Genomic DNA, 25,197 nt, shown 5'->3' on the forward strand with positions numbered 1-25,197 from the left:
TTGTTACTGAGGGACACAGAATATTACTCAGGGACACAGAATTGCTACTCAGGGACACAGAATTGTTACTCAGGGACACAGAATTGTTACTCAGGGACAGACACAGAATTGTTACTCAGGGACACAGAATTGTTACTGAGGGACACAGAATTGTTACTGAGGGACACAGAATTGTTACTGAGGGACAGAATTGTTACTCAGGGACACAGAATTGTTACTCAGGGACAGACACAGAATTGTTACTGAGGGACACAGAATTGTTACTGAGGGACACAGAATTGTTACTGAGGGACACAAAATTGTTACTCAGGGACAGACACAGAAGTGTTACTGAGGGACACAGAATTGTTACTCAGGGACAGACACAGAATTGTTACTCAGGGACAGACACAGAATTGTTACTGAGGGACACAGAATTGTTATTGAGGGACACAGAATTGTTACTGAGGGACACAGAATTGTTACTGAGGGACACAGAATTGTTACTGAGGGACAGACACAGAATTGTTACTCAGGGACAGACACAGAATTGTTACTCAGGGACAGACACAGAATTGTTACTGAGGGACACAGAATTGTTACTCAGGGACAGACACAGAATTGTTATTGAGGGATACAGAATTGTTACTGAGGGACACAGAATTGTTACTGAGGGACACAGAATTGTTACTCAGGGACAGACACAGAATTGTTACTGAGGGACACAGAATTGTTACTGAGGGACACAGAATTGTTACTCAGGGACACAGAATTGTTACTCAGGGACACAGAATTGTTACTCAGGGACAGACACAGAATTGTTACTGAGGGAAAGACACAGAATTGTTACTCAGGGACAGACACAGAATTTTTACTGAGGGACACAGAATTGTTACTGAGGGACACAGAATTGTTACTGAGGGAAACAGAATTGTTACTGAGGGACACAGAATTGTTACTCAGGGACACAGAATTGTTACTCAGGGACAGACACAGAATTGTTACTGAGGGACACAGAATTGTTTCTCAGGGACACAGAATTGTTACTCAGGGACAGACACAGAATTGTTACTGAGGGACACAGAATTGTTACTGAGGGACACAGAATTGTTACTGAGGGACACAGATTTGTTACTCAGGGACAAGAATTGTTACTGAGGGACAGACACAGAATTGTTACTGAGGGACACAGAATTGTTACTGAGGGACACAGAATTATTACTCAGGGACACAGAATTGTTACTCAGGGACAGACACAGAATTGTTACTGAGGGACACAGAATTGTTACTCAGGGACACAGAATTGTTACTCAGGGACACAGAATTGTTACTCAGGGACAGACACAGAATTGTTACTGAGGGACACAGAATTGTTACTGAGGGACACAGAATTGTTACTCAGGGACAGACACAGAATTGTTACTGAGGGACACAGAATTGTTACTGAGGGACACAGAATTGTTACTCAGGGACACAGAATTGTTACTCAGGGACACAGAATTGTTACTCATGGACAGACACAGAATTGTTACTGAGGGACACAGAATTGTTACTGAGGGACACAGAATTGTTACTCAGGGACACAGAATTGTTACTCAGGGACAGACACAGAATTGTTACTGAGGGACACAGAATTGTTACTGAGGGACACAGAATTGTTACTGAGGGACACAGAATTGTTACTCAGGGACACAGAATTGTTACTCAGGGACACAGATTTGTTACTCAGGGACAGACACAGAATTGTTACTGAGGGACACAGAATTGTTACTCAGGGACAGACACAGAATTGTTACTGAGGGACATAGAATTGTTACTCAGGGACACAGAATTGTTACTCAGGGACAGACACAGAATTGTTACTGAGGGACACAGATTTGTTACTCAGGGACACAGAATTGTTACTCAGGGACAGACACAGAATTGTTACTGAGGGACACAGAATTGTTACTGAGGGACACAGAATTGTTACTCAGGGACAGACACAGAATTGTTACTGAGGGACACAGAATTGTTACTGAGGGACACAGAATTGTTACTGAGGGACACAGAATTGTTACTGAGGGACACAGAATTGTTACTCAGGGACAGACACAGAATTGTTACTGAGGGACACAGAATTGTTACTGAGGGACACAGAATTGTTACTCAGGGACAGACACAGAACCGTTACTGAGGGACACAGAATTGTTGCTGAGGGACACAGAATTGTTACTGAGGGACACAGAATTGTTACTCAGGGACAGACACAGAATTGTTACTGAGGGACACAGAATTGTTACTCAGGGACACAGAATTGTTACTGAGGGACACAGAATATTACTCAGGGACACAGAATTGCTACTCAGGGACACAGAATTGTTACTCAGGGACACAGAATTGTTACTCAGGGACAGACACAGAATTGTTTCTCAGGGACACAGAATTGTTACTGAGGGACACAGAATTGTTACTGAGGGACACAGAATTGTTACTCAGGGACACAGAATTGTTACTCAGGGACAGACACAGAATTGTTACTGAGGGACACAGAATTGTTACTGAGGGACACAGAATTGTTACTGAGGGACACAAAATTTTTACTCAGGGACAGACACAGAAGTGTTACTGAGGGACACAGAATTGTTACTGAGGGACACAGAATTGTTACTCAGGGACACAGAATTGTTACTCAGGGACACAGAATTGTTACTCAGGGACAGACACAGAATTGTTACTGAGGGACACAGAATTGTTACTGAGGGACACAGAATTGTTACTGAGGGACACAGAATCGTTACTCAGGGACACAGAATTGTTACTCAGGGACAGACACAGAATTATTACTGAGGGACACAGAATTGTTACTCAGGGACACAGAATCGTTGAATTAAAGAGTATGTCAGACAACACGCAGAGGAGTGGCAGAGGAGGCAATGTTTTAGGAGCGAGCAGACGTGGCAGCAGGGGAAGGGGTCGAGGCAGCACTAGTCACAGCCAGAGGCCAGTGCTCCCGGTGTCATCCAGCGGTCGTGTCTCCACCGACAACCCTGCCGTCATCGATTGGTTGGCTCGGTCGTCTTCCTCTTCCCAGGTCACCTCTGACACCTACAGCCAACGGTCGGTGGGTACGTCAGACACAACTGTTAGTTGGCATGGCCCGGGAGCAAGCCTACTGAAATCACGTGTCCTCTACCTGCCCCTGTCCTTTGGTGTTCCCTCACCAAGCGAAGTACCGCATGCTGTGGGCTCAGCCCCACTGTACAGTGAGGAAGAGCTAACAGAGGGCGGTCAGGAATGGGGGGAGACATCCGCCTCTTCAGCAGCCAGGCGAAGAAGTACTGGTGAGGAGAGTGGCTCGGTAGCCGGTCTAGAGACAGGTCTGTCTCCTGACCCACACGCAGCCGAGGGGGCTAGTAGTGAGGCGGAGACCGTAATTGATGATGATGAGGCTGATCGCACTTGGCAGCCTCGTCGTCATCAGGCTATTGCTTCCGCATCATCAGGAGAAGAGGGTGCCAGCTTGGCAGCGAGCAAAACAGTCGGTGGGTTGCCCAGGAGGCAGCAGGGTCGCAGCAGTGTCAGTGGAGGCAAACGGCCACGGAGTAGAGCACCAGCTCCACTGCAGCCTACCACCACGGCCAGTAGTGGTGCCGGTGTGCACGGAGGAAGTAGCAGTCAGCCAGTGAGGAGTAGCGGGGGCAAAGTTTCCTACTCGGCGGTGTGGCAATTTTTCGTCAAGCCGCCCGAGGAAGTAAACGTAGCCGTATGTCGACTATGTGGCCAGAAAGTCAAGCGTGGCCAGGGGGCCCATGTCTCCATCGCCACACTCTGCCATGTGCCACTTTCAGGTCTCCTCACACTGCTGGTGGGTTCCATTTTGTCATAGGGTGCTGGCAGATTACGGGCCTCCCATTGCTGCTGCCAGGCCCGTAATCTGTCATGGGCCCCTGTACCGCCTCCTCATGCTGCTGCCAGGCCCATAATCTGTCATGGGTCCCTGTACGGCCTCCCATTGCTGCTGTCTCCATCGCCACACTCTGCCATGTGCCACTTTCAGGTCTCCTCACACTGCTGGTGGGTTCCATTTTGTCATAGGGTGCTGGCAGATTACGGGCCTCCCATTGCTGCTGCCAGGCCCGTAATCTGCCATGGGCCCCTGTACCGCCTCCTCATGCTGCTGCCAGGTCCAGAGTCTCTCATGGGTCCCTGTACGGCCTCCCATTGCTGCTGTCTCCATCGCCACACTCTGCCATGTGCCACTTTCAGGTCTCCTCACACTGCTGGTGTGTTCCATTTTGTCATAGGGTGCTGGCAGATTACGGGCCTCCCATTGCTGCTGCCAGGCCCGTAATCTGCCATGGGCCCCTGTACCGCCTCCTCATGCTGCTGCCAGGTCCAGAGTCTCTCATGGGTCCCTGTACGGCCTCCCATTGCTGCTGTCTCCATCGCCACACTCTGCCATGTGCCACTTTCAGGTCTCCTCACACTGCTGGTGTGTTCTATTTTGTCATAGGGTGCTGGCAGATTACGGGCCTCCCATTGCTGCTGCCAGGCCCGTAATCTGCCATGGTCCCCTGTACCGCCTCCTCATGCTGCTGCCAGGTCCAGAGTCTCTCATGGGTCCCTGTACGGCCTCCCATTGCTGCTGTCTCCATCGCCACACTCTGCCATGTGCCACTTTCAGGTCTCCTCACACTGCTGGTGGGTTCCATTTTGTCATAGGGTGCTGGCAGATTACGGGCCTCCCATTGCTGCTGCCAGGCCCGTAATCTGCCATGGGCCCCTGTACCGCCTCCTCATGCTGCTGCCAGGTCCAGAGTCTCTCATGGGTCCCTGTACGGCCTCCCATTGCTGCTGTCTCCATCGCCACACTCTGCCATGTGCCACTTTTACGTCTCCTCACACTGCTGGTGGGTTCCATTTTGTCATAGGGTGCTGGCAGATTACGGGCCTCCCATTGCTGCTGCCAGGCCCGTAATCTGCCATGGGCCCCTGTACCGTCTCCTCATGCTGCTGCCAGGTCCAGAGTCTCTCATGGGTCCCTGTATGGCCTCCCATTGCTGCTGTCTCCATCGCCACACTCTGCCATGTGCCACTTTCAGGTCTCCTCACACTGCTGGTGTGTTCCATTTTGTCATAGGGTGCTGGCAGATTACGGGCCTCCCATTGCTGCTGCCAGGCCCGTAATCTGCCATGGGCCCCTGTACCGCCTCCTCATGCTGCTGCCAGGTCCAGAGTCTCTCATGGGTCCCTGTACGGCCTCCCATTGCTGCTGTCTCCATCGCCACACTCTGCCATGTGCCACTTTCAGGTCTCCTCACACTGCTGGTGGGTTCCATTTTGTCATAGGGTGCTGGCAGATTACGGGCCTCCTATTGCTGCTGCCAGGCCCGTAATCTGCCATGGGCCCCCGTACCGCCTCCTCATGCTGCTGCCAGGTCCAGAGTGTCTCATGGGTCCCTGTACAGCCTCCCATTGCTGCTGTCTCCATCGCCACACTCTGCCATGTGCCACTTTCAGGTCTCCTCACACTGCTGGTGGATTACATTTTGTCATAGGGTGCTGGCAGATTACGGGCCTCCCATTGCTGCTGCCAGGCCCGTAATCTGCCATGGGCCCCCGTACCGCCTCCTCATGCTGCTTCCAGGTACAGAGTGTCTCATGGGTCCCTGTACGGCCTCCCATTGCTGCTGTCTCCATCGCCACACTCTGCCATGTGCCACTTTCAGGTCTCCTCACACTGCTGGTGGGTTCCATTTTGTCATAGGGTGCTGGCAGATTACGGGCCTCCCATTGCTGCTGCCAGGCCCGTAATCTGCCATGGGCCCCCGTACCGCCTCCTCATGCTGCTGCCAGGTCCAGAGTGTCTCATGGGTCCCTGTACGGCCTCCCATTGCTGCTGTCTCCATCGCCACACTCTGCCATGTGCCACTTTCAGGTCTCCTCACACTGCTGGTGGGTTCCATTTTGTCATAGGGTGCTGGCAGATTACGGGCCTCCTATTGCTGCTGCCAGGCCCGTAATCTGTCATGGGCCCCTGTACCGCCTCCTCATGCTGCTGCCAGGTCCAGAGTCTCTCATGGGTCCCTGTACGGCCTCCCATTGCTGCTGTCTCCATTGCCACACTCTGCCATGTGCCACTTTCAGGTCTCCTCACACTGCTGGTGGGTTCCATTTTGTCATAGGGTGCTGGCAGATTACGGGCCTCCCATTGCTGCTGCCAGGCCCGTAATCTGCCATGGGCCCCCGTACCGCCTCCTCATGCTGCTGCCAGGTCCAGAGTGTCTCATGGGTCCCTGTACAGCCTCCCATTGCTGCTGTCTCCATCGCCACACTCTGCCATGTGCCACTTTCAGGTCTCCTCACACTGCTGGTGGGTTCCATTTTTTCATAGGGTGCTGGCAGATTACGGGCCTCCCATTGCTGCTGCCAGGCCCGTAATCTGCCATGGGCCCCCGTTCCGCCTCCTCATGCTGCTGCCAGGTCCAGAGTGTCTCATGGGTCCCTGTACAGCCTCCCATTGCTGCTGTCTCCATCGCCACACTCTGCCATGTGCCACTTTCAGGTCTCCTCACACTGCTGGTGGGTTCCATTTTGTCATAGGGTGCTGGCAGATTACGGGCCTCCCATTGCTGCTGCCAGGCCCGTAATCTGCCATGGGCCCCCGTACCGCCTCCTCATGCTGCTGCCAGGTCCAGAGTGTCTCATGGGTCCCTGTACGGCCTCCCATTGCTGCTGTCTCCATCGCCACACTCTGCCATGTGCCACTTTCAGGTCTCCTCACACTGCTGGTGGGTTCCATTTTGTCATAGGGTGCTGTATGGCCTCCCATTGCTGCTGCCTCCACCGCCACACTGTGGCTCCACACTCTGGTTTTGGCCCCGTGACTGCCCAAATGAGTGAAGTGTGCGGTGATTCTAAGATCGACGGCACTTATCTGCATGTCATACTGACTGACAGTATTATTTCTCTTCCCCAGCAGACTCCAAGGGCATTTAAATTAAAGGTACAGTGTTCTGCACTAATATAAAGGCTCTCTGAAGCCTAGAAACACCCTTTTTATAAGTTAAATTCGCAGCGAATATATTCGCATCGAATCAAATTTATTCCTCGAATTCGCCGAATCAGCCGAATCGAATTTTTGAATACTTCGCTCATCTCTAATAATAATACCAGCACTACAGTATGACTTGGTGAGGTGGCGAGTCCCATAAGTGTAGTACAAGTTGGCTGCAGTGGCGAGCACAAGTATTGTCCCGCAACCACCAAGAATACACACATAGAGTCCCTAGAAACCTTCTGGATGTGCTTGCAAATCCCGATTGACAGCCAACAAATTCTGCAGCACCTGTACTTCCCCCATCCACTGCCCAACCCGGAATTCAGGTGAAAACAGCAAATTTAACTACTCCCCTTGATTTTGTGGAGCTGTTTTTCACGGAAGATATGTATGCATTGATTGTGGATCAAAGCAATTTATATGCACAATAATTTATCACCGCTGGCCAAATTCAAACCTTGCCTGACCATTCACATAGAAACCCATTACGGTTTCCGAATTATTTTTTTTTGGGCCTAACCCTCAACATGGGCATTACTAAAAAAATTAATTGCGCTTGTATTGGTCCACAGACCCGATTCTTCACATGCCCATGTTCTCTGCTGCCATGGCCAGGCATAGATATGAGAGTATTATGTGTTTTATGCATTTCAATGACAATACACTCTGTCGTCCTTGAGGTGACCCTCCACAAAATTCAGCCCTTCGTAAATCACCTTAACCAAAAATTTGCATATGTCTATACTCCCCAGCAAAACATCTGCGCTGATGAGTCCCTCATTAATTTTTCTGTCCACCTTGCATTCAAACAATTTCTTCACAGCAAGCATGCCAGATATGGGGTCAAGATGTATAAGACCAGTGCGAGGGCAACTGGCTATACATATAAGTTTTGGATTTATGAGGGAAAAGATAGTCACGTGGAGCCCCCCATATGCCCAGACTACATGGGGATCAGTGGCAACATAGTTTGGGACTTGGTGTCATTGTTTTTCCATATGGGGTACCACTTATATGTGGACAATTTTTATTCAAGCGTGCCACTATTTAGACATTTGTACAATCTTGGAACTGGCGCATGTGGCACAGTGTGACCTAATGTGTGCCCACCATTAGAAGTGGGTGGATGCAGGGCGGTATATTCTAATGGTGGGCATACCACACACCTTTTTCCGGCAGAGATTTCTTCTCTTTCTTTCATTCAGCCCACAGGTTGCATTCAATAAAAAAAGGTGATAGCATATATACCCAACAAGGACCAGCGACATACTGGTCTTTGGATGGTTATACCAGGATGATGCCTACAGCTGCAGGCATCATCCTGGTATAATTTTTTTCAGCCAGCAATCGGCTTTCATGTAAAATCAATCCTAGTGGCTAATTAGCTGCAGGATTAGCCGTGGGAGATGATGCCCCCCTCCCCCGCTGCCTTTCACGGCCTCCTCGGGCAGTCCCGTACCATTGGGGGAACCTGAGAATGCAGCCGGTGTTTCTGCCAGCTGACCGACCATAGAGCTGACCAGAATGGTACCAATCATCTCTATAGCCTAAGAAATCGGAATCTACGAGCATTTCATCACTTCAGTTTCGCAGAATATAAACAGCGCCATTTGTAACTTGGGAAAGCATCTGATCACACCGATCTTGGTTTGATTAGATAATATAAGGGCAGAGAAGAGATCTACAGTCTGATAGACCCCAGATTTCTCAAAAAAAGAATATATGACAGTGCCCATTGAAGTTATAGGGGATATTTGCATTTCCTGTGGTAGCATTAAAAGTGATAACCAAAAAAAAATGAAAGGGACAGTGTAAAAATAAATAAAAAAATCAAAATAACTTTTAACAAATCATCCTCGCCCCCCCCCCCCCCCCCCCCCGCACCTGTGTGCTCGAGCGTTGACCCTGTGCCAGTATGTAAACAGCAGTTGCACCATACATGTGAGGTATCGTCATGAACGTCACATCAAGAGCAGTAATTCTAACACTAGACCTCCTCTGTAAATCTAAAATAGTAGCTTGTAAAGGCTTTTAAAACATTGGCTATGGATATTAAACTTGTATGCAGTTTGTCGCCATTGCATGCGGCATGCGAAGTTTTAAAGCATGTCATGTTTGTTATCTATTTACTTGGCATACCATCATCTTTTATACTTTACCAAATAATTGGCCAATATATTGTGTTTTTGTGCATTAAAAGTAAAAAAGTGTTTGCTTTTTTTTTTTAAATTGCATTTGAAAAATCGCTGCGCGAATACTATGTGACATAAAAAATTGCAGCACCCACCATTTCATTAATTAGGGTGTTTGCTTTAAAAAAAATATATAATGTTTGGTGGTTTAAATTAATTTCCTAGCAAAAAATACTGATTTGTTTTCATGTGAAAAAGTGTCAGAAAAGGCTTGATCTTCAGGTGGTTAGAAGAGTGAGTGATGTGTGGCATAAACTTCTAATCCTGGGCATAAAATGCCCCCACCCCCCAAAACGACCCCTTTTTGGAAAGTATACACCCCAAACTATTTGCTGAGAGGCATGATGAATCAATAGAAGAATTTATTTTTTTACCATACGTTTTTGGGAAATGACAAAAAAAATACATTCTGCTACTTCTCCCAAGTATAAGGGTACCACATGTGAGAGACGTTTTGGCAGTCTAGCCAAGTACAGGACCCCAAAATCCAATAAGCACCTTCAGGCTTTTAAAGGGCTTTATTTCCTCATTATACTTCCTGACCACCTATCACAGTATCAAAGGCCCTGAAATGCCAGGATAGCACCAACCCCCTACGAAATGACCCCTTTTTGGAAAGTAGACACCCCAAGGAATTTGATAAGAAGCATGGTGAGTATTTTGCAGATCTCGTTTGTTGCCACAAGTTTTTGGAAAATGAAGAAAAAAAAACAAAAACATATTTTTTTTTTTCTTTTTTATATTTCAAAACCTTGTGAGAAAAAATTAGATCTTCAAAATACTCGCCATACCTCTTTTTAAATTCCTTGGGGTGTCTACTTTCCAAAAAGGGGTCATTTGGGGGGGGGGAGGGGCATTTCAGGGCCTTCAAAACTGCGATAGGTAGTGAGGAAGTGAAATGAGGAAGTTACGCACCTTCAGGCTTTCAAAGTGGTCATTGGATTTCAGACTCCTTTATGTGGGTAGGCTCCCAAAAAGTCTCACACATGTGGTATCCCCATACTCGGTAGAAGAAGCAGAATGTATTTTGGGGTGTAATTCCACATATACCCATGGCTTGTGCGAGAAATATATTATTTAAATGACAACTTTGTGTAAAAAAAACACAAAACTTTTTTTTGTCATTTTCCAGAAATTTGTGTTAAAAAAATAAATCTTCCATGAACTCAATTTGCCTCTCAGCAGATAGCTTAGGGTGTCTACTTTCCGAAAAGGGGTCATTTGAAGGTGTTTGTACTATCCTGGTATTTTATCACCTCAAGAAATGTGATGGGCAGTCAGTAAGTAAAAGCTGTGTAAATTCCAAAAAAGCTTCCCTTTCGGTCAAAAGCGGTTTTAGACCAGCTAGAGAACAGCGATAGTAAATTAGAACTACTTGCAGAATTGAGTGATATTGATTAGTGGGGAAATTCGTCATCAGACACTGAAAACGATTTTGCGACTTTGCTCAGTGATGTGCGAACTTGGCGCTATATTTCAAATTTCAGTGTTTTTGCTTTGATTATATTGTTGAATTAAATTTATTGTTATATTATTATTTTTTATGATTATTTATTAAATTATAATTTATGATTTCGTGTTTCAAGTCCTCTGGAGGGCAAATGGTTAGTAACATTTTCTTGAACATTCAGTCCCAGCATCACTTTTCAAATTTTCTGTGCATGTAAATGTTTGGATCTGTTATATTTGGCTATACACATTCATGATAAGATCTATTAAAAGAACGACTTTACTACCTCACTGATGGGTTCAATGTCTCAGTCTGAATACTATTTTCTCACCATGTATGGTACATTTTGATTGATGTTTACCTTAACAGTGCTATTCTTTCCTGCCGTGTTTTTTTTTTGCACCACAAATGCCAACGTAACTCTATTTTCTAAATACAGGTATGAAGCTATCATGCAGTGTTTCCTGCACTTCAAGGTTAATCCCCAGCCTGAGTAGCTGCCAAGCATGAGATAACCCTGATTATCTAAGTGATGATGTCATCAGTCACACTGAATATAAGCTGCTGTTCTTATTATTTCATAACCATCTATCTTTAGCTGTCACCGTTGTCTACTTAGATTTTAAAGTGCATCAAATATCCTGACATTTCTAAGTACAGCTGTTTTGATTTGCCTTGACATCTCCACAAATTAATGGATATACATGTATCATTCACGTTTCACATGACAATAACAGCCTTGTATAAAATAATCTTCCTACCACTGTTAACTATCGAAGATTACCAAAACATTTCTCTTTTAACAGTCAAATTCTCCATGGCTAAGCTTGCTAATTAAAGAAGACCTCCACCCAAATCTAAAGCAGACATAACCAAATGAAATTATCTTTAGCTGAACTTTAACCTGCACTGTGCACTAAAAGTAATTTAAGTGTATTTTTTCAAAATATTTGTGTTTGAAAAACTGCTGCACAAAAACCATGTGACATACAAACTTACAACCCACCAATTTTATTCTCCAAGGCCTTTGCTTAAAAATATATAATGTATCAATCTAATGGGGGTTCTAATTTTCTGGCAACACAATGATGATTTTTACATGTATGTGAGAAGTGTCATAATTGGCCCAGTATTGAAGGAGTAAATAGCCAAAAAAAGAAATTGCAAGAAGAAAAATCTTCCCATCCAGCCCATGTACATAAACGGCAGGACAGGAGACATCCAGGAGCGTGTTGCCATTTCTAAATGACGTCCGGCATCTGAGGCTCGTGCGCAGCTCCTAGAGCACGCACACACGAGCCCGGTGATCGCAGCGGATCACGTGACACGATACAGGACCAATGAAATCGGTCCTATACCATGTGATCAACTGTGTCCAATAAGGACACAATCTGTCAACAGAAGCTGCATGATGCAGCTTCCGACTCCTCCTCCTCTGTCTGTGAGAGGAGAAGGAGCTGTTAGCCTGAGCGAGCACCTCAGTGACACCTTATTGCCACACAGTTACCCAGTAGTGTCCCTATTCGCCGTACAGTGGCCCAGCAGTGTCTCTGATCGCCGCAGTGGCCAAGCAATGTCCCTGATCGCTGCAGTGGCCCAGCAGTGTCCCTAATCACCGCAGTGGCCCAGCAGTGTCCCTGATCGCCACACAGTAACCCAGCAGTTTCCTTGATCGCCGCAGTGGCCCAGCAGTGGCCCTGATCGCCTCATAGCGGCCCAGCATTATCCCTGATCGCCGCACAGTGGCCCAGCAGTTTCCCTGATCACTGCAGTGGCCCAGCAGTGTCCCTGATCACCTCACAGCGGCCCAATAGTATCCCTGATTGCCGCACTGTGGCCCAGCAGTGTCCCTGATTGCCACAGTGACCCAGCAGTGTGCCTGATTGCCGCAGTAGCCCAGCAGTGTCCCTGATCACCGCACAGCAGCCCAACAGTGTCCCTGATCGTTGCACAGTGGCCCAGCAGTGTCCCTGATTGCCGCAGTGTGCCTAATCGCCGCGCAGTGGCCTAGTAGTGTCCCTGATCACTGCAGTGGCCCAGCAGTGTCCCAGATCACCGCACAGCAGCCCAGCAGTGTCCCTGATTGCCGCACAGTGGCCCTAATCGCCGCACAGCAGCCCAGCAGTGTTCCTGATCATTGTGCAGCAGCCCAGCAGTGTCCCTGATCACCATACAGTGGCCCAGTGTCCTTGATCACCATACAGTGGCCCAGTAAGTGTTCCTGATTGCCATAAAGTGGTCCAGTGTCCTTGATCGGCGTACAGTGGCACAATCAGTGTCCCCGATCACCTTACAGTGTCCCTATTCCTACAGTGTCTCTGATCACCGCCACACCAGCAGGTCCTGATCGATATACCACCGGGTTTGATCACCACCACACCAGCGGGTCTTGATCACCGCCACACTACCAGGTCCTGATCATCATACCACCAGGTCTTGACCACCACCACACCTGCAGGTCCCAATCACAGCCATACCAGTGGGTCCTGATCACTGCCAATTAGATGTGTAATTTTTGCCCCATTTTCTTTTCACATTTTCAAAAAACTTGTGGCAAAAAATGAAGTCTTCAGAAGACTCCACATGCCTCTTAAAACATACCTTGGGGTGTTTTCTTTCCAAAATGGGGTCATTTTGTGGATAATTCATTCTCCTGATGCTCCAGGACCACCAAAAAGGCAATAGGTAGTCAAAACTGTGATAGACAGTCAAAAAATTAGATGTGTAATTTTTGCCCCTGGAATGCCTAAGGGTGCTTATTGGATGTGGGGCCCCTCTATGTGGCCAGGCTGTGAAAAAGTTTCACATATGTGGTACCGCCATACTCAGGAAGAGTAGCAGAATGTGTTTTGGGGGGTAATTGCAAGTATGCCTATGCTGTGTGAGAGAAAAAACTTGTTAAAATGCCAACTTTGTGGAAAACAAAAATTATTTGCTTTCATAATTACCCCCAAAAATTGGCAAAAAAATGACAAACTTCAAAAAACTCTCCATGCCTCTCATTAAATACCTCAGACTGTCTACTTTCCAAAAAGGGTTCATTTGGGGGGTATTTGTACTGTCCTGGCATTTTACGGCCCCAAGTAATTATATAGGTAGTTAGTACATCAGGATTGGTAAATTTTCAAATATATACACCATGGTCTGTGGACTCTATAACTTTCACATAGACTAAATAATACACACTGATTTGGGTTATTTCTACCAAAAAAGGTAGCACAATGGATTTTGGCCTAAATTTATGAAGAAAATATATTTATTTGCAAAATGTAATAACAAAAACTAAGAAAAATGTTTTTTTTTCAAAATTTTCAGTCTTTTTTCATTTTTATAGCAAAAAGTAAAAACCCCAGTGTTGATTAAATACAACCAAATTAAAGCTATATTTGTGTGAAAAAATAATAAAATTTTCATTTCATACAGTGTCGTATGCATGAGTAATTGCCATTCACAATGTGAGAGCGCAGAAAGTTGAAAATTGGCCTGGACTAGAAGGGGATGAAAGTATCCGGACATGAAGTGGTTAATAGTAGGTGTATGCTACTGGCGGGGAAATGTTTTTATAATGGATAGTTCAATTATCCAGATATCAACTGTCATTTCTAAAATGTATTGCATCATGTGTCAATTGGTGGAAGCCGTGACCAGAAATAGGTTGTTAGATCTGCTAATTACAAATAACACGGATCTGATTGCAGATGTGGAAATATGGGACAACTTTGTGATCACAGGATAATTACATTTAGTATAAATCGCAGCAAAAGGAGGCACGAGGCTAGTACACAAACATTAAATTCTAAAAGAACCAACTTTTTTAAACTGCGATAAAATTCAAGAAACAATTTACTCTGGGAAAATATGAGATTGCTTTAGGACCATATTAAATAAAGGTATTAGCCAATGCATTCCATTGGGCAAGAAATATAAGAGAGCTATGGTTAAACCTAGGTGGCTAAACATTAACTTAAAAAGGCATATAAAAGAGAAAAAAATGAGGGGTCATTGTTGGTATTCATAACACTACAAGGAATGCAATAAGAAATGTACAGTAAGAGTGTAATCAGGGCAGCTAAAATAGACCACGAGAGACATAGCGAAGGAAAGTGAAAAAAAAAAGTTTAAATATATTAATAATAAGTGTCTTTTTCAGGCAGAGTTGATCCTGTCAGTCCCACTGTTGTGAAAATTGGCCTGGGCAGGAAGGGGGTAAAAGTACCCGGTAGGCAAGTGGTTAAATAAATTTGTTATCACAGTACTGCACGAGGAGAGTGCGCCCTCTTGTGTTTTGTCTCACTAATTCCTAGAGTCCCCAAGCTGTGGAGGGCGGCACCTCATCAAGTGGCAGATACCGTGTGAAATTGTGGAGCGCCAAGATTCGAGCACTGTTGTGGTTGGCATTGATTGACTTTTTCTTGTGGTACATCGGGTGACCATCAAGGTGCTGCCTGAATTAATGTGGACAGACAATTTACTTTTATGGATTTTCTTTTTACCACATAATTTATCTTTATCATGATTGTGTGCACTGAAGAGAGACTCGTTAGGAGAAATTCCCTTGCAAATGGTTTCTCCAACAGTGCAAACATTTATGAAAAATTGAACATAGGCCAAACAGACACCCATCATCAGATGGAGAATAAGAGTCAGGCACATGATCTCTGGGTTTTATACCCTGGGACATAGTATCTTTACAGAAGTACTTAGAAGTCAAGAGGGCAACCAGGGGTCTTAGGATCACTAAGAGTTGTGAATTGTTGGAGGATGATCTGAAGGAAGAATGGTACAACCCCTCTAGGGAATGTAGCAAACAGTGGATGCAAGTAGTCATGAAGAAACCTGAGAGGAATTTGGAGAAAGTCCACATTCAACTCAAACAAATACAGAAGGATTTAGAGACTTTCATTCATTTAACCTAGTTTTCTGAATGAGATAAAAAAAATCAACAACAATACAGTGGAATTTGAGGCCGATTTGATCAGCAAAAAGGCCAACAATTTCGAAAGAGATAGGGAGGATTTCTTATTAGGATGTGAACACAATTGGAAACGCAAGAGGTCACAGCCTGTACCTAGGGACAGTTGGCTGATCTGGCATTGAGCAGCCATGATTGGCCTCCTGGACTGTCCTTGGACAGGTTAAAAGGAGGTAGCAGCTTTGCATTGTCAAGGGGCCCAACAAGATCTTTTCAGGAAAGTTTATCATCCCCAACCACAATCACATCATTTTAGGTCAGATAGACCCAAGAGGAAGGGAGGACATTCCCAACCATATAAGAGGACTAGGAAGTATAGGAAACAATATCACAGCAGCAAATTAAATAAAGAATTCCAATACCCCTTAGAATCTGGTTAGCCTGTGACACACCCCAAAAATCATGAAAGTAGGGCTGGGCAAGCCATCCTGTTCACCAGAGTACATCTTAATAGAACTTCCACCTTACCTGAGGGATTCCCTAGAGATCCCCCTCTGGTGGGATTGGGTCCATCTACATGTGATGGCACACCTGATATGGATCACACCTTAAAAGGAGATTGCAGGTTACCCCCTCCCCCTTTATTGGCTCTCCCAGGTCCTTCCTAGTCTCCTTTATTTAGAGTCAAGACCTCTACCGCGAGGGATCCACAGGTGGAAAAGATCTGGAGAACCCGTAGAGGAAGGAGAGGAAAAAGAGGAAATAAGTAACATGATCTCAGTACCATTAAGATATTTAATCTTTCTTAAGCATGTTTTTAGTGAGTCTGAATTAGAACTGTTACAGAAGAGTTTGAACTTTGCATTCCCTAACCCTCCTAATCTATTTGAATTATTTGTGGATCTTAATAGCTTCACAGGGAACCTCACCCTCAAAAGATATTTCTCCATTAAGGATAGAAAGAGGGAAACTGGAGATGATGTGGGTGAATTACATCATCCCGACAGTGACATCTTTCCTGAGGATGAGGTTTTAGCAGTTTTAGAACTTTAGGCAGAGGGGTGTGTGTTACAGGCTGGCTTAGGTGATTTTGATGAGTATGATCCACTGTCCATGGAGACCCGATGGCACGCCAATATGAAATGGTGCTACATACTCCCTTCAAGCCAAAATTGGCTTTCCATCCACATTGGGCCAAAGGGAACCATATTGCTTAATTTTACGAGGTGGTCTATGTCGAGTTTAAAGCAATCTATCAGAAGTCTAGAGTGGGTCACAGCACTAGAATGACCCCTACATTAGACAAGCAGATAAAGGAGGTGGCCTTGTCATCCAAAACAAGGCAGCTTACCTGGCAGATGCAGCCCAGCTCCTGGGAGATTCTGATACCTATGAGCTCCTCCCTGGGGATCCTATCGAATTATATAGATGAGCTTTTAAGGATCTGTTAGATCCAGCTCTACAAAACAGGATAATTTGCAAGCAGGAGTGGGCCTTTTTGTACAGACTATATCCCATGACCCTGCACCTGTACCACATCCCTAAGTTTCATAAAAGTGAGACCAACCCTCCAGGTAGACCCACCATTTCTGGGATTGATGGCCTTACCAGTAATTTGGGTAACTATATTGATTATTTTTTGCAAGACCTGGTTGTTCAGTTGCAGTCACACGTTAGGGACTCTGGCCATATGATTGACATCTTGTCCAGTTATCACTAGCAAGAGAGCTACAGGTGAGTTTCCCTGGATGTGTAGTCACTGTGCACGTCCATACGACATGAATATGGACTTCAAGCGGTACAGTACTATTTATCCAGGCATAACTCATTGCACCCATCTCAGATATCTTTTTTATTGCAATATATTGAGTTTTTGCTTACTCACAATTATTTCACATGCACAGGACAGTTCTACAGGCAGATCAAAGGCACAGCCGTGGGGGCCAGGTTTGCCCAAGCTATGCCAACTTGTTTATGGGCTTTTGAGAACAACACCACATTTGGACCCATAACCCATTTGGGGCAAACTTGGTCCTTTATACGGTATATTGATGATATACTTATTATTTGGGATGGCCCTCTAGCCACATTAGATCTATCTGTTCACTCATCATTGTCAATCTAATCCCTATGGCATTGAGTTCACTCATGCGGTGGATGATAATGCGCTGGTCTTTTTAGATTTAGAACTGAAGGTTGGGGCCGACTCACACATTGTGTCAAAAACACATTTTAAACTTACAGCAGGCAACTCATACCTATACGCTAAGAGTCACCACCACCCCAGATGGATTAAGAATGTTCCTCTGGGCCAATTCTGCAGGTTGAGGAGGACCTGTACACTGGTTGAGGATTATGACACACAAAGTCATATATTGAGAATGAAGAAGAAGAGATATGCATCCGCCAACACTGATGAGGCTTACACAAAATATAGAAAGGAATATTACAGCACGGCAACTGACATGGTGGACACTGGGGCTACATTTAGGCCTAGAGAATCTGAGAATTCTTCTAGACAACATAGGCTGGCGTTCTGCACTGATACAATCAGAAAGCCTTTTACTTTCAAAGAACCCTCAGCAAGTACTGGGGCATTCTGGTCCAAGATCCCCTTCTTTCTGTGCATGTTCCCCAATGGCCAGAAGTAATTTTTCACCAACCTCGAGATCTGAGGAGCATTATAGCTCCAAGTAGAGTCAAACTTCTCACCAAACATCTAAAACCAGGGTGGAGTTCTTTGTGCAACCAGAAAGGTAACTACAGATAAGGGGTGCCTAACTGTGGCACATGTGAGTGCATGTGGCAAAGGAAGAAGGAATTTGTCAGGGTGATTGGAAATGCGTGCCATATCAAACAGTTCATTATTCTTGGGACTCAGTACTGTATGTTATCTATTGTCTGGTTTGCCCCTGTGGGCTCCTGTATGTGGGCCTCACTTCACTCACTCTCAGAACCAGGTTTGGCAAACATAAGAGAAACATCATTCATTGATTTGACAAACATACGGTTCCTTGCCACTTCAGTGATGAACACACAAAAACTTAAAGTATTTGGCATTAAGGCCATACAGGGGGATATTGATGTGGATAGAAAGTTCCACAAACTTTTCAGAAGATTTCAGTGTTTGCTGACAACACAAAGCTAAGCAGGGCAGTAAGTTCACAACAGGATATATAAACTTTACAAGAAGACTTCTACAGGCAACTACATGGCAAATGAGGTTTAATGTTGAAAAATGTAAAGTAATGCACTTGCGGGCTAAAAAAATGAATGCAAGTTACTCACTAGAGGGAGAACTTTTGGGGGAATCTAGGATTGAAAAAGATCTGAGGGTTCTAGTAGATCATAGGCTCAGCAATGGCATGCAGTGCCAAGCTGCATGCAAGCAAAATATTGGTGTGCATTAAAAAGGGTATGTACTCAAGAGATACTGTAAATACCATATTAACTTTACAAAACTCTGGCCTGGCCGCATCTTGAGTATGCCATCCAGTTCTAGTCACCAGTCCTCAGGAAGGATGTACTTGAACTGCAGCGAGCTAATAAGGGGAATGGAGGACCTCAATTACCAGGAATGACTACAAGCATTAAGTTTATTCTCCCTGGAGAAGAGATGTTTGAGGGGTATATGATAGTGATATACAAATGCCACAATGGTGATTCTAGTGTAGGGAAAAACTATTCAACTTCAGGCAGCTTAAGAAGACATGCAGCTACATACACACAGGCTGAGCTGGATGGACTGGTGTCTTCTTCAAATAGAAACAAACTTTTACAGAGAAACGAAGACACATATTACCCATAGAGACCTTTGCCACTTTAGCACTTCTCTTCTCCATTCTGCTACTGATCACCTCTATGACAATATCTCACCCCTGTCATGCCCCAATCTACCCACTTCTGTCTACAATAGATCCCTGTCCTCTGCCCTGGACGAGCTCGCCCTTCTCACTACACACAGAGGTCTCAAAAAACGCAGTTCCTGACCGTCTGTGGAGTAAGACTCACAAAGACTTCAACCATTATAAAACTGCCCTCCAAAAATACAACTCTTGCCTCCACACTGCCAAGCAGACCTATTTTATCATTCTCATTAACACCTTATCATCCAGTCCCCGTCAACTCTTCTCTACCTTTAACTCTCTTCTTAGTCCTCTACTGCCTCCACCCACTAACTCACTCACTGCCCAGGAGATCGTCAATCACTTAAAAAATAAGATTGATACAATTCGTAATGAAATCTTCATTCTACACTTAACTCCCCCACTTAACTCCCCATGTCCACAGATACACTCAACACTACCCTTATTCAACCCTGCTACTACAGATGAGGTTGCTAAACTTCTAGTCATAACTTAAAATCTAAGTCCTGGAATCAGGACCTCCTTCATCCTGCTGGTGACCCCTCCAATCATAACTAAAGATCTACAGTAACTAGGAAATTAGGACCTCCTTCTTTCTGCTGGTGACCACTATAGTAATGCATTCTAAAATTCTATTCACTTTTCCCACTGCACAGCCACATTATTTGCTCATTTTTCAGTTAACTGAATTAAGTACTCCCTCGGGCCCCATTTAAACCTAGGGGCAAATTTACTAAGGATGGGGCAAGCAGAATCTGAAGCAGCTGTGCATGGCAACCAATCAACTTTTATCTTCTATTTTCAAAGCTTAACTGAACAAACTGAACAAAGAGGCTGATTGGTTACTATGTGCAACTGTTCCAGATTCTTTCTGATCCAATTTTAGTAAATTCTTCCCCCAGAAAAAAACTGCCAGAAATTCCAGGACCTTTTTTGGGCGTGTTTTTTCAGGGACATCTCTCAAGGTCCCCGAACCTAACAATTTGCACCTATAGTATAATATAAGAATGTGCCAGTACTAATAATGACCATTGTAGATACATGGAAAAGCTGAGTTTTTTAGACTAGAGAAGAGAAAATAAAGCAAAGGAAGGATGTGATGTCACATTTCTAAAGATATGTAAAGATATCTGAAACAACCTGATATTATTGCAATGAAAGGTCAATGTACCAAATAATCCATGAACGAAAAAAAAAAAAATGAAGCCCAAATTAACTTTTCAGTTTGAATCAGCTAAACATATTCCAGATAAAATAAAAAGGTGTGCAAAGCCTTACAGTTTTTTTTTCTTTAGAAATCAGCTGCAGCCTGAGTAGAAAAGCCTGCCCATTGCCAGCATTCTGCAGAGAAGGACAATTGCTCTCTGTGTTTAAACAGTGGTATCTCTGTAGAGGTTCAACACATTCCCTGCTGAGTCAGACCTTCTGTATTCAGAAAACCTCATATTCCCTACTGACTGGAGAGCTTGTCAGACCTTTGTAGAAAGACTAATTTTACACAGAAAGTAATAGCTGTTTTCTACAGCATGCTGGCAAGGGGGGCTTTTCTATTTAGGCTGTGGATGCTTTCTAAGGCCTCATGCACACTGGAAGTCACGGACGTCAGGTGTTTTTTTTTCCTGCCTCTACACTCCCCTGCATGCTAGCCTATGTGTCCATGCACACATAAGCTGGTAGCAGCGTTTAGTGGCAGGAGCTTTTAGAGGCAGGAAAAAACCCACTGCAAGTGCATCCAGGAGCAGTAGAGTTTTAGCAGAAAAAACGCTTGTCGCTGATAAATGCACCTAAACACAACTAAACACGCCTAAACACTAAGTGTGTTTAGCACTTGAGGGTTTAATAATTTTAATAGCCAGAATAAATGTTTATTCTGGCCAATGAAATTAATTAACGTCCAAGCTCTTGACACCTGTAAATGCGCCTAAAAGCTTGTAACAGCTTTACACATTTTTACAAGCATCAGGCTTTTTTTCTGCCAAAATGCTGCTGCTAGGAGGAAAGACTTCTAGGTGAGTTTGCAATACATCCTGTGCAGGGGCGTATTTGCAGCAGGGCAAACAAGGCATTTGCCTAGGGCAGCATTTTTCAGGGGGACAGTGCCGCACCCCGCCCCTGGCAGGAGTGACATACAAGAGCCGTTATCTAGGCTTCCAATTCTCCGCTTCCTACATGGGAATGGATCCAATTCATGAGAGGCTGCTGGAGGACGGGTGGAGAAGGTGTACAGTGTCCTACTCCCCGGGCTGAATCACTGGCAGATGTCACAACGTGATGTGTGGGCTGCTTAGCCCAGCTAGACCTACTCCATCCTTTTGACATTAGCCTTAGCCAACCCATCCCCTCCTCTCTTTTATCTGGCCACATACCCAAGAATCTGGATCACCGAGTGGCCAGATCTGAAGGGCAGACAGGAGCTTAAAGAGAGGAGGAGCCTCCGCTGATCTGTGAGTGCTGCCTGGGAGTGGACCTCACTAGGCTCTGCCCATTGTCTGTGTGGGGATTCGGGGAGAACAGAGCAGAGAGATGGGTGCTGTCTGTGGAGGGGAGAGGGAGCCCAGCCTGGGGTAGGGAGATGATGCTAGCTAGCTGGCTGTGGTGTGCCAAGTGCTGCTGGGGATTTGCAGGATGGAAATGGAGGGGCACAGAAATGAGCAGCTGAGCATGTGCAGTCAGCCCACTTTCCCTCTCACAGAATGTTGAGCTGTGAAAGAGAGTAGACTGTGTGCTGGGTAGGGAATGAAGCCAAGTGCCACACGTGGGGGGCCACACATCCAAAAATTGGTACTTCTTGAGCATTCTTACTTCTCTAACAGGGGTGGGCATAGCAAAGGGTCGGGTGGGCGGCTGATGCTGGAGCAGAGAGTGGGGGGGGGGGTTGTCCTAGGGCAACACAAGACCTAAATACACCACTGGTCCTGTGTGCATGAGGCATGCAGGGGAGTGTAGAGGCAGGTCTCTGTTGATAGGCACATGCAGAATGCTTTTGACATCAGTTTATAAAGCTTCTGATATCTTTCGGGATTTATTGCAAGAGTAGTTAATCTGCATTATACCTGCTTTAGCTGTTTCTGCATTCTCATGTCAACTTCATTCTCATTCACTTGTATACGAAGAAAAGTAATTCTAAAGCGATCCAAAGCAAATTGATGCTGGCCCTACAGAAAACCAACTGTAGGACTTTGTACACCTGTTCTCTCATCCTATCAGCATATTCCGTGTCAGAACATAGACTATATTGCCAAAAGTATTGGGACGTCTGCCTTTACACACACATGAACTTTAATGGCATCTCAGTCTTAGTCCGTATGGTTCAATATTGAGTTGGCCCACCCTTTGCAGCTATAACAGCTTCAGTTTTTCTGGGAAGGCTGTCCACAAGGTTTAGGAGTGTGTCTATGGGAATGTTTGACCATTCTTCCAGAAGCACATTTGTGAGGTCAGGCACTGATGTTGGACAAGAAGGCCTGGCTCGCATTTTCCTCTCTAATTTACCCCAAAGGTCTTCTGTAGGGTTGAGGTGCAGGCCAGTCAAGATCCTCCACCCCAAACTTGCTTTGTGCACTGGTGCGCAGTCATGTTGGAACAGGAAGGGGTCATTCCCAAACTGTTCCCACAAAGTTGGGAGCATGAAATTGTCTAAAATGTCTTGGTATGCTGATGCCTTAAGAGTTCCCTTCACTGGAACTGAAGCCCACGTGAAAACTGGAGGTCTTTAGCTATTGACTCTGCAGACAGTTGGCGACTTCTGTGCACTGTGCGCTTCAGCATGTGCTGACCCCGCTCTATCATTTTACTTGGCCCACCACTTCGTGGCTGAGTTGCTGTTGTTCCCAGTTGCTTCCACTTTGTTATAATACCACAAACAGTTGACCATGGAATATTTAGTAGCAAGGAAATTACACAGATGGACTTATTGAACAGGTGGCAACTTATCAAAACAAAGCTTAAATTCACTGAGCTCCTGAGAGCGACCCGTTCTTTCTCAAATGTTTGTAGAAGCAGTCTGCATGCCTAGGTGCTTGATTTTATACACCTGTGACCATGTAGATGATTGGAATAACTGAATCCAATGATTTGGAGGGGTGTCCCAATATGTTTGGCAATATAGTGTATGTATGCAGCACAGCTGATTGGCATGTGGTACTGTTTCTCCCTCTACCAGTCTGAGTGCTGCTTCACAGGGGATAAAGGAGGCTGATACCAAGACGAATTCAGGCATACTAGTAAAACTGAAAAATCTATTTGAATAGAGCAACTGTATGAAAAATGTATTTCATGATATTTAAATGATTATATTGGTGGTTTAAATGTTTTTAAATGGTGTTTTAATTTGCCTGCAGCTGCTTATGAATTTGTATATTTTGCATGCAAATCACATATTGATATCAAGATATAAAATCAGTGAGAAGCATGATTAATGTACTAGTTGCCTTTATAATCCATATAATGGATTTTATGCTGGAGAGTGTGTTCTTATCTTATTCATGGATTCATTTGGAAAGATCTCTATTTTTTTCCATGATGAAAACACCCATCATCCCCAGTGTTTGTAATAAATGAATGCAGATCCCTTGGTTGTTATGTTTTGAGAAATACAAAGCTGTTCTTTTTGGAGAAATACTGGCATGCATCTAGACAACGAGATTAATTGCAATGTAAGACTTCCAGACACATCATTATTTCATGTTTTCGTGATTTCATATGACCTTATTAGAAATAAATGACAATCGCTACATCTGTTTCCTATTTTATACAATGAGACAGTATGAGTGACAACCCTTCATATGTTTCTGTGCCCTTATTCATTTTGTGCCAGTACAGTCAATAAACTATAAACCAGTACTGGGACAGACAATTAAGCACTTTAAGACTTGATAATAATAGATATGTAGCACTACCCCTGTAGGAGCCGCTGAGTTTTGGGTCTCCCACAGCCAGGCAAACACACATTTTCCACACTTGGTTCCAAAGTCAGTAATCATTCCAAGGGTTTGTTTTGTTTTATTGGTGGTTAAGCAACTTGTATGGGGTCTAGGGGTATATGGAATGCCCAGCTGAACTTAAACAACTTTGGAGGACAAACTTCTTATGTACAAAAAAAACACAGCCAAAAGCACAAAAAGGAATCCTGGTCTTTCTTCTCCCCTTAGAGTGGCTTTTTGTCTCTTGGCAGATCACAGTCTTTACTAGGAGCACTTAGTCCCCTTAAATGAACCTCTTCAGACCCCAGATGAAAATCTCCTTATACACTTGGCTTTCATGAAAAGTGTCCCCTGGGCCAGGGATTCTGAGACACATAAAGATACTTTTTTAGGGAGAACTAGTTGGGTATGGCACTTGACTGCCCTCTCCCTTGTAGGCCCAGGGGGTGTTCAGGTACTCACCCCCAGAAGCTACTTTCAGGCCTTATGCTGGGCTGGCCTTTTCCCCTGTTAACAGGTTGTCCTTCCCTGTAGATTGTAGAACAGTGCAGGTCCCTCTTTCAAGCTCCCAGCCTGTAGGTAGACCCCTCTCCTCTGGGGCCCCCTCCCATGCTCCACCCCATCAGCACTTCCTCACTCCATCTTCCACCCGACTCCCCTTGCTGGAAAGGCTCTGTCATATTTATAGGCTGACCTCCCACACTGCCAGGCCTCATGCCTGGGATTGGCCAGACTCCCATAAATATTCAGATCAGTCCCTCCTCACCCCTGCTTACTGGCTTATAGAGCCCTAACCTGAAGTAACCTTGCTGAATCACACCCTGGCTTCTAGCA

The sequence above is a fragment of the Staurois parvus genome, unplaced genomic scaffold, assembly GCF_062004578.1.
Source record: "Staurois parvus isolate SC_StPar_1 unplaced genomic scaffold, SC_StPar_1.0 ptg001302l, whole genome shotgun sequence".
Classification (NCBI taxonomy): domain Eukaryota; kingdom Metazoa; phylum Chordata; class Amphibia; order Anura; family Ranidae; genus Staurois; species Staurois parvus.